The sequence below is a fragment of the Atta colombica genome, unplaced genomic scaffold (genome assembly GCF_001594045.1).
Source record: "Atta colombica isolate Treedump-2 unplaced genomic scaffold, Acol1.0 scaffold140, whole genome shotgun sequence".
NCBI classification, from domain to species: domain Eukaryota; kingdom Metazoa; phylum Arthropoda; class Insecta; order Hymenoptera; family Formicidae; genus Atta; species Atta colombica.
This window is the reverse complement of record NW_017259229.1, coordinates 825,098-830,237: the sequence shown is the minus strand read 5'-3', so window position 1 is coordinate 830,237 and position 5,140 is coordinate 825,098. Positions and strand designations below refer to the sequence as shown.

The 5,140-nt window shown below is 30.1% G+C and overlaps 1 long non-coding RNA gene across 1 annotated transcript; it reads left to right on the top strand.

Annotated features, from left to right (window-relative positions):
- Positions 1 to 702: 702 nt before the first annotated feature.
- Positions 703 to 1,421, top strand: LOC108684823. Its single transcript, XR_001931651.1, has 3 exons — positions 703 to 766; positions 927 to 1,231; positions 1,386 to 1,421. It is a non-coding gene; the product is annotated as an uncharacterized LOC108684823 (long non-coding RNA).
- Positions 1,422 to 5,140: the final 3,719 nt, after the last annotated feature.

Sequence of the window (5,140 nt, the reverse complement as noted above, 5' to 3'; positions counted from 1 at the left end):
TAGTGTGAGTAAGAATTATGATAGGAGCACGATAGGGATAATTGAAAAACCTATGGATTTGAACGTATTGAAACATGCGATATGAACAAACCATAAAATCAAAGAAAATCATTATTAAAAAATAAGTAATCGGAAATCGGTAAACGTCCAAGTTGTCACATTGAAACTGCCAGTTGTCTTCTGATCACTGAAGTCAAGCAACTTTGAGTACGGATAGTAGTACTTGTATGGGTGACCGCTTGAGAACACCGTGTGATGTTGTCTCCCAATTTTTTTATTTTTTGTCGATCATAAAAAACAAATTAACGAACATTTTGTTCTAAAAGAACGAAATGAATATAATAGATATAAACATATTTTTTTAACTTTTGTTACTATTATTATTAACGTAAATTATTATTACTTTTATTATTATTATTTTTATTCATTCCTCTTTTATATTTTTATTTGTATTTTTGTAATGCTTGTAATGTATATAAAAATAAAAATCAATAATCTTAATAGAATATTTCAATACAAGCCCATTCACCTTTCGTGCTCATTCATACATGTTTAGAAGTAAAGTAATAGACTCGTGATTATGAGATATTAGAGTGGGGAGTTGTAGCATATTGGGCATGTTGGAACATGCGACATGAACAAATCTCACAAATGACAAAGTTATTCAAAACTATTCTTTGATAAGTTTAGTAATTGGTTAACGTCCAAATCACGTTGAAACTACCAGTTCTCGTCTGATCACTGAAGTCAAGCAACGTTGAGCACGGTTAGTACTTGGATGGGAGACCGCTTGGGAACACCGTGTGATGTTGCCTCTCAATTTTTTTATTTTTTGTCAATCATCAATATCAAATTAACAAACATTTTGTTCTAAAAAAACGAAATGAATGTACTGATATAAGAATATTTTTTTTATTCCCATACAGGAGACTCCAACAATTATAAACAAACTAATCGTTAGCGAATTTTATAACTGTCAATTGACGGCCAAGGTTCTATCAATCCCTATTCAAGTTTCAGTGGCTATCAAATAATAGCCAATGTTTTATCAGCCAGTACTGGGCTAAATATAAAATTTTCTCTGAATTTGAAGCATGTAACATGAACAGATCTCACAAGTCACAAGAGTAAGAAAACCATTCTTAAGAAATGTAATAATCGGACAACGTCCAAATCACGTTGAAACTACCAGTTCTCGTCTGATCACTGAAGTCAAGCAACGTTGAGCACGGTTAGTACTTGGATGGGTGACCGCTTGGGAACACCGTGTGATGTTGTCTCTCAATTTTATTATTTTTTGTCAATCATAAAAAACATACATTTTGTTCTAAAGAAACGAAATAAATGTAACTGATATAAGAATATTTTTTTTTATTCCCATACAGGAGACGCCAACAATTATAAACAAACTAATATTGAGCCAATTTTATGACTATCAATTGACGGCCAATGTTCTGTCAATCACTGTTGAAGTTTCACTGGCTATCAAATAACAGCCAATGTTCTGTCAGCCAGTACTGGGCTAATTATAAAATTTTCTCTGAATTTGAAGCATACAACATGAACAAATGTCACAAGTCACAAGTGGAAGAAAACCATTCGTAAAAAATGTATTAGTCGGACAACGTCCAAATCACGTTGAAACTACCAGTTCTCGTCTGATCACTGAAGTCAAGCAACGTTGAGCACGGTTAGTACTTGGATGGGTGACCGCTTGGGAACACCGTGTGATGTTGCCTTTCATTTTTTATTTTTTGCTTAGTTAAAAGAATAATATACGACGAGATACTTAAGAGTTGAAAAATTTTGTAATAATTAATGTAGTTCCGAAATAGGTATCTAGTAATTATAGGACCACTGAAATCATCAATCTGATGTTGATTATACAAATTAATTTTTTGAACATAATTAGCATAAATATCTGAATAATTCGATTTTAAATTCAAATATTACTTAAACATCTATTGAAATATGATTTTGATATTATTTTTATGTTTAATTTTGATATAAAATGGGCTAATTAATGTTTCAGTTAATTAAATGTTGTAAATTGGAAACAAATTAATACGATGATTATACGATGATATATGATTGTTAATTCGTTTTATGATTGATAATAGCGTGATTGCGTGTAAATTGTGTTCTTTCGTATAGGATTCTATTTGTTTGTAAAGCTTTCGCGAATGCGATATGTCGAAGCGAAATCCTAACAAAATATCTTTTGGCATATCTAGAATCGGACACGACTAACTCATTCAATGGCAATTTAAGGGCAGGAAAGAATCGGAGTTTTTATCGTTCGCATAAATATTAATGTAGACGTGAAGACAATGGTATTATATTATTGTTAAAAATCGTTTATACGATAGAATAGTTCATTAGTTTGCTCTATAAATTTCATCAACACTCATGCTCTATAAATTTTTAACAGTTTGTATGCCAAAATTCACTAAACAAATTAGAGAATATGATATAAGGCAGAAAATTATTTTCGATCGAATGATTTCAGTTTAAGGGAATATATTTATAAAACAAATTACAAGTTTACAGCCATCATACATTATCTATTAATGATTTGCTTATTGATATTAAATTGATAAAAAAACAAAACGAAGAATAAGATGTATGTTAATAAATCTTTTCTATCGAATGACGATTTCGATTTTAGGAAACTTACGTTATTTTTATCAAATAGATTTTTCTTAAACTTATTGGTTTCATCCATTTTTTGTGCTAAGTCGAGGGCTTTTCCGCCACAAATAAATCGTTAAAAGATACGGCATTTGCGAATGATAATAAAGTGTTTTCGATTTCGATTTGAGCAGAGACGAGACGGCGATGATGAAATCTGTCGAGGCGCCCAAAGGAATTTCATGGAAAGTACCTCCCACTCGCTTCTCTCTTCCCCTCTTTTTCTCTCTATCGAGATCGACCGGTCCAGACATTTTCCTTTCTCGTTTATCCCGATACTCTCTCGCCTGGCGTTAGCGCATGTTGACTAATAACGTACGCATATCTCGGAAATAATCCTTGTGTTTTCCCATTTGCAAACGCGCATTTATCAACGAGCTTATGGGAACCGGTACGAGACATGTTCGTCTTCGGCGTAACGTACGCAACACATCCGCAACGTATATCTTTTATAATTTATTTCTCTCTTTGTCTTCGAAGAATCTTCCGTTGAGTTTCCTTATGTAATGACGATACATTATTCCCCAAAAAAATAACAGGATAGAATTATAAAAGGAACATTATTACTGTTCGCGAGAGGTAGAAATAAAATAACAGTATAATTATTCTCGTCATTTTAATCTACCGTTTTTATTATGTATTATTATATTATAAGATTATTCTTTATTTATTTGTCTTACTTTTATGCTCATTTCTACTAATTTAAATTAACTTTAATTTCGGTTCAACTTACTTTTCGTCTTTTTTTAGTTCTATATAAGAATTTAAAAAAATGAAGAATAATTTGAATTGAGATTAAAGTTAATCTATATTAATGGAAACGGCATTAATATCTGAGCAGAAAATGTTTGTAGGTAAAAGAAATAACGGGATAGAATTATGAAAAAACATTACTTATTACTATTCGAGAGATTGTAATAATTAAATAGTGATATAATTATTTTCAGCATTTTTATCTTTTCGTCTATATTTTTATATTATAACAAGATTCTCCATTTAATTTCTCTTCTTTTTATCTTTTTCTCTTCTTTTTCTTTTTGCATTTTTAAGAATTAGAGAAAAATGAAGAATAAGTTGACTGAGATGAACGTTAATCTACATATCTGTAGAAAACGGTATAAATTTATTTTCTCTATACGAGCAGAAAACGTTACATATCTCGTAAGATTTAAAAGAGAAACTTCTATTTTTTGAGGAAATACGTTGTTGTGAGTACTTTTTTCTTTCTTTTCGACTGTGATGGATATTTCATAATGCATCTAATGCGCTATCGCTTTATGAAATGCATTCCGTTCGAGAATCGCTTGTAGAGAAAGATCTGACGCGCAGTCGGGCATTCCGGTTTCGCGAAACCGGATATCAACTTGACCTACTTTGCATCATGACGATCGCGAAGTTCTACATTTCGTTATGTGCATAGCGAACATAGTCAGAATACTATCATCCAAGAGTCAATTGAAAGCTAAACTATGAATAATGGAAGCTATCCTCAGCGTGAAAGTATTGATAATTGATTGATTGATTGATTTGATTATAAATAATTTTCTGATTCTCTTTTTTCACGCTTCTGGTAATTAAAATAAGTTTAAAATGATGCAATTTAAGATTAAGAACTTTTTTCTTCAGTTAATTTTAAGTTAGGTGGAACGTTTTGGATAAAACCAATAATTATAATTTAAATTATTCAAGAAACATGATAAAGCCGAGAAAAATGTATTGATGAAATTAATAAAATTATAACGCCCTTAAATAACGCAATGAAATTGCTTTTTGTTCTTATATTTAATCCTCTGGACACCAAAATTTATAACACAGTGATGTTGGTCTATAAAATCTATTTATAATTTATGTTAATTAAAAGGCACTAATTAATTTTGAGGAACCAAAATGAATTTACACAAAAAACAAAAACTAAATACTAAGAGCGGTATTCATATTGAATCTTATATATTTAAGATCTTATCATCTTAAGTATAGCATTAAGATGTCATGAAGACAAGTTTTAATATCTTGGGATGTATATTAAGACACTCTTAAAGTAAGAAACTGACTGAATATATATTATAGTCTAAGTATATTTTAATAATCCAAATTTTTGCTGCAGATGAAGAATAACATAAAGAAAGTTGAATTGACATTTTTGACAAAGAAGAAGTCAGGTAAAAACATTTTTTTCTTCAGTTAATCGATTGGATTGGATGGAACATAATTGCGTAAGATAAAATGATAACCGATATGATAGCTTTTTAAAATATTTGTAGGATAATATAAGTAATGTGTATTTAAGTATAATGATAGCTTTTTAAATTATTTAAAGAACATGATTTAAAGAACATGAAAGACAAGCGAAATGTATTAATAAAATTATAAGAACATTTTTTTCCAGATATTTTTAAGTCAGGTGGAACATCTTGCGTGAGATACAAGAAACCGATAACTTAAATTAGTT